Genomic DNA, 14,152 nt, shown 5'->3' with positions numbered 1-14,152 from the left:
AATCTTAACTTTTCGGCTTTAGATTACCAATACAAATGGGTGCTTCATAAAGGATGGGAGAAAGGAACACGGCAGCAGTTTGATGAGTGAACTGAAGACTTTGCCTGTTAAATTTCAAAAACTATTTTGAGATCTTAGCTTACCAAAGGAGGCCTGATTCACTCGACTGTTTTGAGAACTGTGTTTAAATAAACTGTTAATTAAAAAGAGAACAAGTTGGTGACACTTTCAGTTTACCTAAAAAAATACACTTAAGTTTTCCATTACTGATTCTTTTAAAAGAAAAAAAATTGCCTGCTCATTGCATTCTAGCATAGTTTGTTTGCTTTTAGAGCTTTCACAGTTGGTCATTTAGGGGTCTGTCCCATGATAGCCCCCAGTACAACCATATCTTGCTATATTAACAAGTTTAAATTTAAAGTGTCTCTTATTAGAGAGCAGCTAGGTGGTGCAATGGATAGAGCACAAGCCCTGGAGTTGGGAGGACTTGTGTTTCGATCGGGCCTCAGACACTTGACACTAGCTGTGTGACCCTGGGCAAGTCACTTAACCCCAATTGCCTTGCCATCTGGTAGCAGTAACTTGGCTTTCATATCATTGAAGTGTTCAAGGCAGAGTGGAGACCAAATATTTGCATGTCCTAGGCAGGGAGGATAAATCTTTTGTCCCCTTTTCCTGTCCTCAAGCCTACCTTTGGTCTAATGTTCATATTGACTGATAGATGTTAGGGGAAGCCCCAAGCTCCCTAGTAGGGAGCAGGGAGTTGTGGGGGTGAATTTGGAAGGTTCTGGGCTTTGGGGTAGTTATAGGTTGAATTTGGGAGAACTTAAGAGGAGTAAACTGAAAGAAATTGAGCTGAAGAAAGGATTGAGTGTAAGGATGTGAAGAGACATTCTGGACGCCAGTGTTCTGTTTATAAGTTGTAGTTTTTTTCAAAATGAAAATAGTTGGTCTGCTTCTACCCATTTTAATTGGCAACAAATGCTTCTAAGTGAATGATTTTGTGGCAAATCATCCATGCCAGGAAAGACAGGCCAGCCTGGCCACAAAGTTTATTTCCTGTCAGGGTTTATTAAAGGTTTTTTTTTTTTTACAGCCTGAAGGGCATTTTAGGGGGAGCTAAACACAGTGGTGTTGAACATGTCCAAATGCATAAGAAAAATTCTATTAAGGAGCCTCCAAAGATGGCCCTTTTGAACCAGAAAGATGCAATCTCCCAGGATGTTTCTGGACATAGTCACTTCCCAAAGGTTCTGGGATGCTGGGAAGGGATGGAAAAGGCGGAATCCCTCCCTGTATGCCTTTGGTCTATTCCTGTTGAGGTTCGGGGTTGGGAGGGGGGGGCATTACCTAAAGAAGCAGTGGATTGGCGCTGAGGATAGCGGTGGCGTTTCGGTCATAATCGAGTGATGAAGTCGGGTTCTCAAGAAGGGAGGGGTGGTAACTGAAGACTTCCTTTGTACACACCAGGGCGTTGGGCATGAGCGTGGGAGTTACTGGCCAAAAGATGTGAAGGTGGCAGAAGGCAACGGGCTCTTTGAAGGAAGTTGGGGGATGGGGTGTACGCATGAGGCTTTTCCTCCAAGTTAGGATCCTGACCAGTGAGTGGGGAAGTGGGTGAGTTATTGACTTCGTAAAGGAGCTACCACTCCAGTCTAAACCATAGAGTGGCCACAGGGAAGGAAGAAGAGCCCACCCAGGATTTCACAGAACACAGCGAGAGAGGCTTCTATCAAAAAGCATTTGTTTAATGAAAGGAAAAGCCAGGAGGTGGGGCGTAGATGGAGTGAAAAGGCTGAGAGGGTAGGAGGAGGGGTGCAGGTTGAAATGCCCGTTTATGTTTGGAGGTCGACACTGGGCAGCCTCTGGAGAAGGGGACTGGCACGTGGGAGCTGGGCTAAGTATTTGAAGGTTTGGCTTGTGGAGCAGGGATGAGACCTCTGTTCTGCTTGGCCACAGGGGACTGAGCCAGGGCCTAGGGGAGGAAGCCACACAGAGCCCTTAGGCTTGAGCTCGGTGGGCTGAACTTGGAGAGGTGGAGGCTGAGTGAGGTCCTTCAGCAGAGGCTACTGGAGCACTTGGAATTTTTTGAGTAGTTCAACTCAACAGCTCTTGAGTTTCCTTCTGACTCTAGAATTCTGACTGGGATTGAAAACGGGCGTTTCTAAGACATGTCTCCAGTGACAGCTGTGCCCCCACTTGTGCACCTTCCTAACCTGTTGTGTTCTGGTTCAGCAAGGGACGTTTGATCTCATCCTCTTGTTGGTGACCTTTTTTCTCTTCTTCGTCAGACCTCTGACAGGTCTGGTAAACTCAGAATATTTTGTTCTTCATTTGTAGTTGAAGGAAATGCTGAATTTCAGTAACAGGGTAGTGAACATAAAGATGTAATTTTTCTCACCTACCCGACTCCCGAGGTTAAGAATCCCTGCTCCAGTCCTCCCTAATCTCACTCTTGTGGGGGTAGACAAGTCTCTAACACGTGCTGGCGCCTCCGGGGAGTTCTCGACCATTTCCCAACAAGTGCTCATGCACAGTGGTCAAAGGAGAGCTCCTGAGGCTGATAGTGGGGTCTGGCTTTAAAAAAAGGAATGTAATTTGTCCCTTAGTGTCTTTGTAGTATGGTTATGATCTGAGTATCGTGCTTAATGTGTTCAGTGAAACAAATGTAAAGCACCTACTGTGCATGGGGCCAACGTGGTCCTTGTCCAGATAGATGATCTCTCACAGAGGGCGTATGATGTGTGATAGATGTAAAGGATGGGGCACCAAATCCCCAGTTCTCCTCCTCCTTTCTCCTTGGTCTGGGACAAGCTATCTGCAACTAGCTTTCTCACCCCGCCTGAAGGTTAGGATGATATCCCAAGGGACAATCTCATGGTTACAGCTATACCTTACAGTCCTCAGGGTAACCCCAATGCAGATCAAATATACTCCTGCCACCTACCACTTCAACTCCTGAGCCCCTGCAGGTGCGCTTCCCATTTATACAAAAGCAATAACACTAACACCTCTTATAAATGAAACATTCGCTAAGTGATAAAGCCCCTAGGGGGCAGCTGGGTGGTGAAGTGGATAAAGTGCCAGGCGTGGAAGAGTTCAAATCCAGCCTCGGACACTCACTAGCTGTGTGACCCTGGGCTAGTCACTTAACCCTATGTGCCTCAGTTCCTCATCTGTAAAATGGAGTGGAGAAGGAAATGGGAAGCCACTTACCAAGGAAATTCTCCAATAGGGTCATGGAGAGTCAGACACGACTGAAAAATGACTGAACAAGGCTAATCGGGACATCACAGTCCATCTAGAAACCTGGGCTACATTTTCCCACCAATGCACGTGGTGGCCGTGACCGTGGCTGTGGCGGGGAAGAGTGAGCCCATGCAGGAAGAAAACCCGGGGCACACCTTGTCAGCCACTGTCTTGTCTAAGAAGCTTCTCTTGTCTCATTCTGTATATTCTGTCTCGTCTCTTCTGCCTTCCCCTGGTCATCTCCCTGCTTGGCTTCTAATGCCTTAAGTCAGGGCCTCCTTATTAATGGCTCATCTCCACCTTTGGATGTGAAGCTTGAAAAAATTCCACTTTTCTGTCAAATACAGCCCCCAACAAGTCCTTATGTAATTGTCCCCTCTTCTTCAGTTAATTTGATTTATAACTTCTCAGTCATAATCTTCAAAACTCGCAAACGGTCATATACAAATGAGCTCACAGACCACAATAGTAATAGCTAGGTCATTTATACAGCATTTTAAGATTTTACAAAACACTGTACATACATGGCCTGCGAGTGGCAGAGAAATGGGTCTGGCCCACAGTTGAACATGGTCAAAACTGTTCCCTAAGGAGAGCAAGAGCAGCGAAGCCTGAGGTCAGTCAATAAACATTTATTAGTATGTGTGCCAGACACTATGCTGAGCACTGTGAACACAGAAAAAGGCTGCCCTCAGGGAGCTGCCACTTAATGAAGGAGATACTATGCAAACCCCTATGCACAAACACGGTTTAAACAGGACAAATGGGAAATGACTTCTGGCACCAGAATCCTATTGGACTCCAGTTGTCCATCCCCTCCTACCCACACGGCAATATCCATGAAGTTGTATTGACCTTTTTGCATCAGATAATAAGTTTACCTCATCTATTATCCATGTGCTCCTCATTGGGACGCAGACACTGAGGCCCTGACTCTCTACCGGTGAATTACTGGGCATGTCCTCACTCATTCTTTTTCTCTACATCGTAACAACTTGACGTGTGGCCCCTTCCTCCCCCTCCACTTTCAACTGTAATCCCTCATTTTTCAGACCAGAAAGCTTCTAGGCAAACGTGTTCTTCCCCGTCTTCCTGAGACTGTCTCTGGCCAAGCACCCATCATCATTCTGCTATTTTAAAGCATAGCCTAGAAAGCCAAATCATTCTCTTCAACAGCTCAAGAGCTAGCCATCTGCTCCCATTTCTTCCTCCATTCCCAGCTGCATTTGGATGTGAGGTTAAATGCCCCTGGTGACTTCTGATCCTTTGGTTTCCTGCCCAGGGTGTCGTGGTCCCTAGAGATGCATTCCAAGGTTTTTTTTAAGAATCACCAGAAGTGAGTGCTAGTTATCAGGTTTAACAAATCTTGACAGACTTTCCCTTGAATCCTGGATGTGTGTCCTAGAAAGGTGACCGCCTCCCTCCCACTTCATTCCTCTTCAAGGAAACATCCATCACCTCTTCCTCCCAGGGCCACTAGCAGGTTTTTTCAAACCAGGTTGCTTCTGTGGGTTCTTTTTTTATTTTATTTTATTTTATTTGTACAGGACCTCAGAACGTCATTCTTGGTCCTTGGATGCAGCCTTTTGACTGAGTCCAAGTTTTACAGAACAAATCCTTAGCTGAAGGGGATTTTTGCTGTGAAGTTTGGATTCAGTCAAAGTTCAACATGTGGCCTCGAGTCTGAAAGTTGCCCAGCCGTGGTCAAAACCAGCCCTGTTGCCTAAATCAGATGGGTCAGACCTTCTCCTTCTCTTTCTCCTCTGTGACCCATTCTTCCATTCCCCAGATTTGCACCAGTTTTGATTCTTTGCCTCCTATCCAGAATATTTTTACTACCCGTCTTCTTACTTGAATCTTTTTCTTTATCTAAGGTCATACAGACAGTTAAAGGACTGAGTCAGGATTCAAACCCGAGGCTTCATGATTCCAAGGAGAGTGCTGCATCAGGATGCCCCTTAAGACTAAGATGTGATTCCATCAGCATAGGGAGCTCCCCCTGTGGGAACTCCTTCCTCTTAAGCAGATTGCGACCCTTTCATGATTTAGAAGGAAATTCAGCAGCAGCAGCAGAGACACAGTGTGAATCCAGGGTTTTCTTGGTAGCCACACAATGTGGAAAGAGGAAGATGCCCAGCTTGTTGGGTGAAGCCCATCGTGCTGGCAGGGGCAGACATCATGAAACAGCGCACACGATGGCAAGCCATTAATGGTTGCTGGTCTCTCGTTTGCCAAGAGGGCCAATGACGTTGCAGGGTGATGTCTTGACTCGCCCATGAATTGGATTTAAGTGAGGCAGTTCAGGTCACGGAAGTCCAATGGCAAGACACAAGTCAGGATGGATGGAGATGGGCCAGGATGCAGTGAGTGACCTTGGCGTGTTCGATGTCTGACCAAGCTCTAAGCTGCCCACAGAGCCTGCTTCAGCCGCCTCTAAGGCTGTTGGAACAAACTGTTCTCATCTGCCCATTGCGCCGGGGAGGTCTTCACATGCTTGGGGTAGAGACCCTGCTAACTGACCAACAGGCTTGAGACCGCTCAGCTACCCTCAACCTGGGTTAGCCCATCCACTGAGGATGTTCAGGGAGGGCTAGCGCCTCTGCCGGGAGGGCTGCTGAGCCCTCTTCAAGGCTGCCCCTCCATCCACCTTTGGTGTCTACCTCTCCCCCAATTCTCACCTGTGGCTCCAAGAAGGTGTAGCACGTGCAGCAGCCATTGATGGTGCGACTGTCCAGAATTCTCACTTAGAACAGATCACAGTCCATATGTTCTATAGTCCAACCTGGGGAAGTAACTTCCCTAAGCCCTAGAGGCATCTAGGCGGCGCTGCAGCGGATAGAGTGCTGGGCTTGGGAATCAGGAAGAGCTGAGTTCAAATCCAGCCTCAGACACTAGCTCTGAGACCCTGGGCAAGTCACTCACTGCTTCGCTTTTCTCTGCTATAAAACAGAGATAATAGTAGCACCTGCCTCTTAAGGTTGTTGAGAGGATTAATGAGATAATAATTGTAAAGCACTTAGCACAGTTGACCCTTAATAAATGCTTATTTCCTTCCTTCCTCTAGTTTAAGGTCACACAGCAAGTTTGAAGCGGACTGTTTTCCAGACTTCTGGAGAGAGCTATTTCGTGCCTTTGGCTTGGCTTTGTTTTCTTATGTTTGGAAAAATGAATTCCTTCAGCGCCCTTTTTCTGCAGGAGAGAGGGAGAGGATAAGCATTTATACATCACCTGCCGCATGCCAGGTGCCATATTAAGCACTTTATGTTTAATATCTCATTTTATCCTCACAGCGACCCTGGGAGGGAGATGCTATTATTATCCTCATTTTACAGATGAAGAAACTGTGGCAGACAGAGGTAAAGTGACTTGCCCAGGATCACATAGCCAATAAGTGCCTGAGGATTGATTTGAACTCACATCTTTCTGACCCTAGGCCCAACGCTCTAGCCTTTGCACCAGTACCAAAATTATCGTGCCGAGACCATTGGACTTTGAGTAGGAAGACCAAAATTCAAGTGCTGACTCTCCCACTGACCAGCTGTGTGACCTTGGGCATACATTTAGTATCGCTGGGCTTCAGCTTACTCATCCGCAAAATGGGCACGATAATACCAGTCTGCTTACTTCACAGGGTCATTGTGAGGTTCAAATGAGATACTACGTTAAGGGCCAGTGGCGGATAAATGCAAAATCTTATCATCCCATAGATTTTTTTTGGGGGGGGCGGTTGGTGATGGGGTCAGTGATTTACCCAGGGTCACACAGCTAGTAAGTTAATGTGTCTGAGGCTGGATTTGAATTCAGGTCCTCCTGAATCCAGGGCTGGTGCTCTATCCACTGCCCCACCTAGCTGCCCCCATCCCATAGATTTTGATATGAAACATTTCTTTCTTTTTAAGTGAAGGAAGAAGAAGGCCTTGCTGAACCCAGGTTCTCTTATTTACAAGGCAGGCATTTTAACCACAACGCCTGGTAGATGAGAACCTTAACTTATGATCTCCTCCGTTTGGACTTTATAAAAGTGTCAAATAGTAAAAAGCAAAACACCCAAGGCCTTGCCGGGATTTGAACCCAGGATCGCCTATTCATTCAGCAGGTGCTTTAACCCACTAAGCCACAAACACATCTGACTCTTTGCCTTAAAAGACTGAAATTTATTTTAAAACACTCTCTCACTGGCTTTTCTCTTTCACCAAGTCATAATTTTAAAGAGTAATGTATTTTGGGGGGAGGAAGAGAATAAAACTTTCATGGAAATAGGCACTTTTAGTTATGTTTTCTAATTTATTTTGTTCTTTTAATTTTTTTTGGAGGCAACTGGAGTTAAGTGACTTGCCCAGGGTCACACAGCTAGTACGTGTCTGAGGTCACATTTGAACTCAGGTCCTCCTGATTCTAGGGCTGGTGCTCATCTACTGCCCCACCTAGCTGCCCTTTCTAATTTATTTTGAATTCTGTTTTGGTCTCAGAATACAACACCAGAAAAAAAAATGTGGCCTTTTTGTATTCCCTAAGTACATCCTAAACTCAGTTGATAAAGTCACATGGGAAGAAGGTGTGACACCTTGAGATCCCTTTATGAGGGATGAACATGTCTCTGATGGAGTCAAAAAGACTTGTGATTGACTGAGCAAACTAATTAGCCTTGTTCTGGAAGCTTCACACAGCTAAGCCTCCCCCGCCCCAGCCCACAATAGGAAAGAAACATGAGAAACAGAGAAGTGACAATACAAATAATGATGATGATGGGGATGATAATGATTAGATCACTCAGTCAATCAACAAACATTTATTAAGTGCCTATTTGTGCCAGGCACTCTACTAGACACAGGGAATACAAAGACAAAAATGAAATAATAGTTGGAATGTATATAATGCTTTGGGCAGCTAGGTGGCACCGCAGTGAATAGAGCTCCAGGCCTGGAGTCAGGAAGACCTGAGTTCAAATGTGACCTCAGACACTTATTAGCTGTGTGACCCTGTGCAAGTCACCTAACCCTGTTTGCCTCAGTTTCCTCATCAATAAAATAAGCTGGAGAAGGAAATGGCAAACTACTGTAGTATCTTTGCCAAGAAAATCCCAAATGGGATCACAGAGAGCCAGACACAGCTGAAAAGATTCAACAACACGTAACGCTTTACATAGACCTCATCTGCTTCCTACAACAACCCTTGGAGGTAGATGCCATTATTTTGTCCCTTTTCCAGATGGGGAATGACTTGCCCAGAGCTGCATAGCTAGTAAGGATCCGAGGCCAGAGTCGAGCTGAGATCTTCCAGACCAAAGGCCTGGCGCGGTACTCAATTAAACACCGCACTGCCTCTGAAATGTGAGATAGCTCTTGGAGCTTGATGATGACGATTTCATATTTAGTGATTAACTCTAAAGAAGGAGAAAGAAGAAAACGAAAGAGGAGGAAGAGGAGGAGGAAGGAAGAAAGAAAAGGGAGGAGGATGAATTTGATCAGGTCAAAATTGTGAGGCATTGCAGGCTCAGGAGAGCTTTGTGAAGGACACGGCCAGAGGGGAGGAGGAAGGCATTGTTCTTTCTTCTGCCCCAATTCCCATTGGTTAATGCATCCATCGTTCTGAGGGTTCATTGATCAGAGAATTCTTGGCACGGTTGAAGGAGCCGAGACACAAACTCCAGGCAGATGTGGAAATAGCGAGACCGTCATGGAGGGAGAAAGCAGGACCATCGGAAGCAGAGATTTCTGGGACCTTTGAAGTTTTTCAGACATTTTGGCTGTAACACAAGCTTCGGTTTCCTTTAAGGGATCTCTAAGATTCCAGGTTACTGAGAGATAGTAATCTGTACCTGTGAAGGGAGTTCCACAGCAGGGACACACACTGATGAAATCCCAGACCTTGACCCATGCCCAGATCTGCTCCTTTATGAAAACCATGCTCGTTCACCTTCAATGCTATTTAATATAAACAGAGATGTTCATAAAACTGCATTTCTAGCCTTGTGCCCTGGATCCTATCTTCTCCTGTTTTCCCAAGGCCCTTGCCTCTCCCAACATCCCTTCTCGTCCCCTAATTTATTTAAAATAAAAGTCACTGCAGTTCCAAAGAACTCATGATGGAAAATGCTATCCACCTCCAGAGAAAGAACTGAGGGAGTCTGGATGCAGATCGAAGCAGATTATTTTCATTTTTTTTTCATGTTTCTGTCTTTTGGTCTGTGTTTTCTTTCACAACATGACTAATATGGAAATATGTTCTACATGATTGCACATGTATAATCTATATCAAATTTCTTACCATCTTTGGGAGGAGGGAGAGAGGAAGAAAATTTGGAACTCAAAAAAAATTTTAACATTAAAAATTGTCTTTATATGTAATTGGGAAAAAATAAAATATTATTTAAAATTGAAATAAGTGTCACTGACATATTTTGTTCTAACACCACTTACATTTCAATGAGTTATCAATGAGTTATCAAATGGCTCATTGTTTAGGTTCTGATGGCTTAGAACGAGTATAAACAGCAATCGTTTTCTGTTCTGGCTAGAAACTCTGAGGGTCTTCCCCTTTCGGAATGATACTTTTGTGATGGCAAACCAGGCCATCTTTTGTCTCAATTCTTACCTAGCCCTTAGTCATTGAATGGGTGTTGCCTCTGACAAACTAAGACCTGGGAGAGATCGCCATGTAGAAAGTCCTAGGTCACCCGCTGCATCCTGGGCTGTTGCCAGGCTAGTCGTCTTGACTTCTGTCTTACCACTGGACTTGGATGGCTCTGGAGGAGAGGGAGGCTGATGGCTTTGCATAGCTCTGCCTCACTTAAATGCAGTCCACTGGCAAGTCAAGACATAACCTTCATAAAGTCATTGGTCCTCTTGGAGACCAAAGGACGCACATCCTCAAAACAGAAAGTGCTAGCTAAACACCAGCCAGCGCATTGCCCAATCCATTCCCTTCCCTGACTCCTCCCAGAGAGCCATCCCACACAATGAGGTGGGATGGCCAGCAGAATCAGCCAACGTAGTGCCAAAGTCTCACATATATGCCATGTTCCATATCCACAGTCCTCCACTTCTGCAAAGAAGGGGTTCTCCCTTTAATTTTCAATCTGTCCTTAACCACTGTTCTCTCCCCTAGTACTCAGAAGCATGCTCAGATGTTCCCACCATTAATAAACCCTCACTAGACTCTACCATTCCCTTCAGTGATTACCCTATAATTTCTCCTCTCTTTTATAGCCAAACGCTTAGAAAAAGTTGTCTATACATGGCCTCTACTTCTTTTCTCCGTGTTCAGCTCCTTAACAACCTGGCTTCAGATTTCGTCCTTCAGTTGTTACCAGTGATCCCTTAATTGCCAAATCCAATGGCCCGAACCTCTTTGCAGAACTGGACACTTGGCACCTCTTTCTGCTAGACAGTCTCTCTTCCTTGGGCTTTCATGACCCAGCTTTCTCCTTGTTCTCTTCTTTGACTCCTTGGTCTCCTTTATCAGGTCGTCATCCACATTCCAACCTGTAACAGTGGATGGGCCCCGATGGTACCCACCAGGAATCTTTTAATTGCTAAATCCAATGGTCTTTTCTCAGTCTGGGTCCTTCTTGACCTTTCTGCAGCATCGGACACCATTGCTCACCCTTCATCTTAGATATTCACTCTCCCTGGGTTTTCATGGTGTTCTCCTGCTTCTCTTCTTATCCAGCTAGTCCTTGTCACTCTTTTTGCAGAACATCACTCATGCCCTTTCTTCTGGGTATGTCCCCCTAGGCTCTGTACCAGGACCTCTTCTTTTCTTGACACTTTTTTTTTTAAAAGATTCATTAATTAATTTGTTTTTAGTTTGCAACATTCACTTCCACAAAATTTTGCGTTCTTCCAATTTTCTCCCCATCTCTTCCCTCCCCCAACCTCAAGACAGCGAGCGTTCTGAACACCCTTTCCCCTAATCTGTCCTCCCCTCTCTCTCCCCCTCTTCTCTTATCCCCTCCCTCTTCTGTTTTCCCCTCGACACTCTCTTTATTGATGAACTAACTCATTGTCTCCCTTGGATTCAGTTATCATCTCTCGATGCAGACAACTCCCAGAGCCATCTCCTAGTCCCACTCAGAATTCCAGCCGCACACCACCTTTTAGACATGTCTTTTAGACATCTCCAACTCAACATGTCCAAAGAAGAGCGTGTTGGTTACACACACCCGTTCCCTTTTCTAGTCTTCTCTCAGGGATAGGGATGGAGACTAGGCCTGTGATTTCACTAATATAGGGAATTCCTGAGTGAAGAAACTCCCTCTACTGATGCAGGGAACACTCTCTTGGCAACTTAAATTCTGGGAAAACTGTCTAAAGCACCAGATAGCTTAAGTGACTGGTCCAAGGGTCATGTAACAATCTTCTCCCTAGAAAAGTAAAATTGGTTCTTTATCTTAGAAATATATGTGTAAGTATAATAAATATAGATGTATATAACATTTAGTATTAACATATATGTTTAATTTATACTTCATTTAGTCTGATTATACAGTGTAACTGGGTTACGTTTTATGGGGAAAATAATATCTGTCATAGATTTTGAATTTTCAACTCGGGTGTGGCAGCCTCATTGCTTTTTGCATTGCTACTTTGGGGGCCTGGAACAGGGTTCTTTTGGAAAATGTGTTGGAGGGATTATCACTGTTTCATGTCAGCATGTGATATGTTTCTTTTGAGAGCGGCAGAAAGGGGGCACTTCAGAGATCAAAGCTGCTCTATTGGAATTCTACTTTTCAACAACTCAGTTGTGGCCTGGAGTGTGCCAAGCAAAGGTCATCTGCATTCCACAGCACTGGGCACAAAGAAAGCGGGCCACAATCGCTACGCTGTCACAAGCCTCTCACCCTTGTTTGACCTCAGCAGCTCGACCCCTTTCCTCTCTCCTTCACCCATCTTCTGGTGCCAGGCATGACAAGAGTTAAGATGAAGATGAGATCTGAGGGTGGTGTTTCAAAGCTTGCCAAGTGGTTTATTAATATTATTTTATTTGCACCCTCCCCAAAGTTACCCAAATACTACAAAGAATTTGTGTTCTCAAGGCTCCATGCTATCCATGTGGGCTAGGCCAGTAAGACTCTTGGCCATGGTCTCCCCTAAGTTCACTATAGGAGGTCCACCCAACATGCTGGAGGCCTTCCTTGCTTTTTCTTCACGTCTGTTATCTCTCACCCTCCAACTAGCCCATCTTCTCTCCCTATTGTACATTTCCCCAATAAGGTTTTTCAGTTTTCTTCTTCCAAGTGCCTCATTGGTTCGAGCTTGCAGTCTGCTCATATCCACCCTGGGAAACCAGAAAGAGCATTGTAAATGACAGCTTTGCTCAGAGATCCGTTGCTGCCTGGGCCATCACTAGGGATTCGGGAACTCTGGGACAAGGCCACAGATCACACCTGGGATAAGTGGAGGCCTCAGCTGAACTGTGCACCATGGGGTGAGAAGACAAAGACCTGATGAGGGGGAGAGAAGTGTGTGTGTTGGAGGTGGGGGGAAAGGTTCACCCCGGACCCCATCTGGAAGCCTCTTATCAAAACTAATTATATTTACTAACTGAGAGGGAGCAGGAAGTCTGGGGTTCAATCCCAACATCCTCAACACATTCATACTGGCTGAATATCTTTGGACAAGTCATTGCAGAGGAATTGTTAACCCGTATGGGTAGGGGATGTTCAGACTACCAATGAGTTCACCTGTCTCATCTCATCCCCCCCCCCCAAAAAAAATTTGTTTATTAGGTAGATAAATGAAAAATGATGTTTAAGTGATTACTGTGTGCTGAACACTGTGCTAAACCACTGGGGATTCAAATAGAAAAGTGAGATTAGCCCTGCTCTCGAGCAGCTCACATTCTAATTGGAAGAGACAATACACGGAGAATTCAACTGTAGGGCAAATGGAAAGGTCCTGAGAGCCTAGAGGGTCAGAGGGCAGGGTAGCAATACCTTCCCAGAAACACAGTCATTGGTGACTCTGTCCACTCACCCAGATGGCATAAGAAACTATGTCTGCCCTTCAGGGACTGGGAAGAGAGGGACCTGGCACTACCCATGGTAAGAGGCTGCTAAGCTCTGTTGTTTCTGCCCAATAAGGACTCCAAGTGTTGGTACTCTGAGCTGAAAGTAGGATTGGATGGAATGTCAAGGCCTGCTGTGTGAATGGGGGCGGAGGTCCTGTCACAGAGTGTGCTATGAGTCTTGGGGACTGCATACATCCTTGAGAAAATGAGAACTCACCAGTACGCTAAGGGCTCAGCCTGAGGGGAGTCTACACCACAAGGTGGCGCGATGAGACTGGAAGACACTCAGATTTTTCTGCAAAGTGAAAATCGGATGGGAAAGAGAATTGTTGGTGGGCTCTTAGGAGTGTTCTGCGTTTTTTTTTCTGCATTATAGGTGGACCCTTTGTGAGGGACATGGGTGGGACCATGGGTTTATTTATGATAGACATATTTGACTTCTGCCTCAGAAGTCCTGCTGCTAAATGCATAGAGAGGCTTGCATTCCAACTCTCGGTCTTGGAGTTGGCTGCTTGAGATTAAGGAACAGCGTCAGAAAGGATGGCTAGGTTCTTCAGCCTGTCCCAACGTCTCCCGATGCCACAAAGCACCCGAAGCAGGCCCTGTGGAGAGGCCACAAGGAGGCCTCCCGGGGACTCATCTGCCCTGCAGCAGGCAAAAGGCTGGGAGCAGGAAGTTTTCCAGAAGCTGGATCTCAGAGACGGAAGGGACCTCAGAAGTCATCAAGTCCTAATGTACCTGAGCAAAAATCTCGGAGGATCATGGATTTTCGAGGTGCCCTAATGTTACAGGTGAGGAAACTGAGGTCCAGAGAGGTCATAAGAATTAGTTGGAAGGGACCTCTGAGGCCATCAAATCCCACTCATTCAATTTACATGGGAAGAAACTGAGG

This window comes from Phascolarctos cinereus, unplaced genomic scaffold (assembly GCF_003287225.1).
Source record: "Phascolarctos cinereus isolate Bilbo 61053 unplaced genomic scaffold, phaCin_HiC Scaffold_5;HRSCAF=322, whole genome shotgun sequence".
Classification (NCBI taxonomy): Eukaryota; Metazoa; Chordata; class Mammalia; order Diprotodontia; family Phascolarctidae; genus Phascolarctos; species Phascolarctos cinereus.
Note: the sequence above shows the minus strand (reverse complement) of the source record.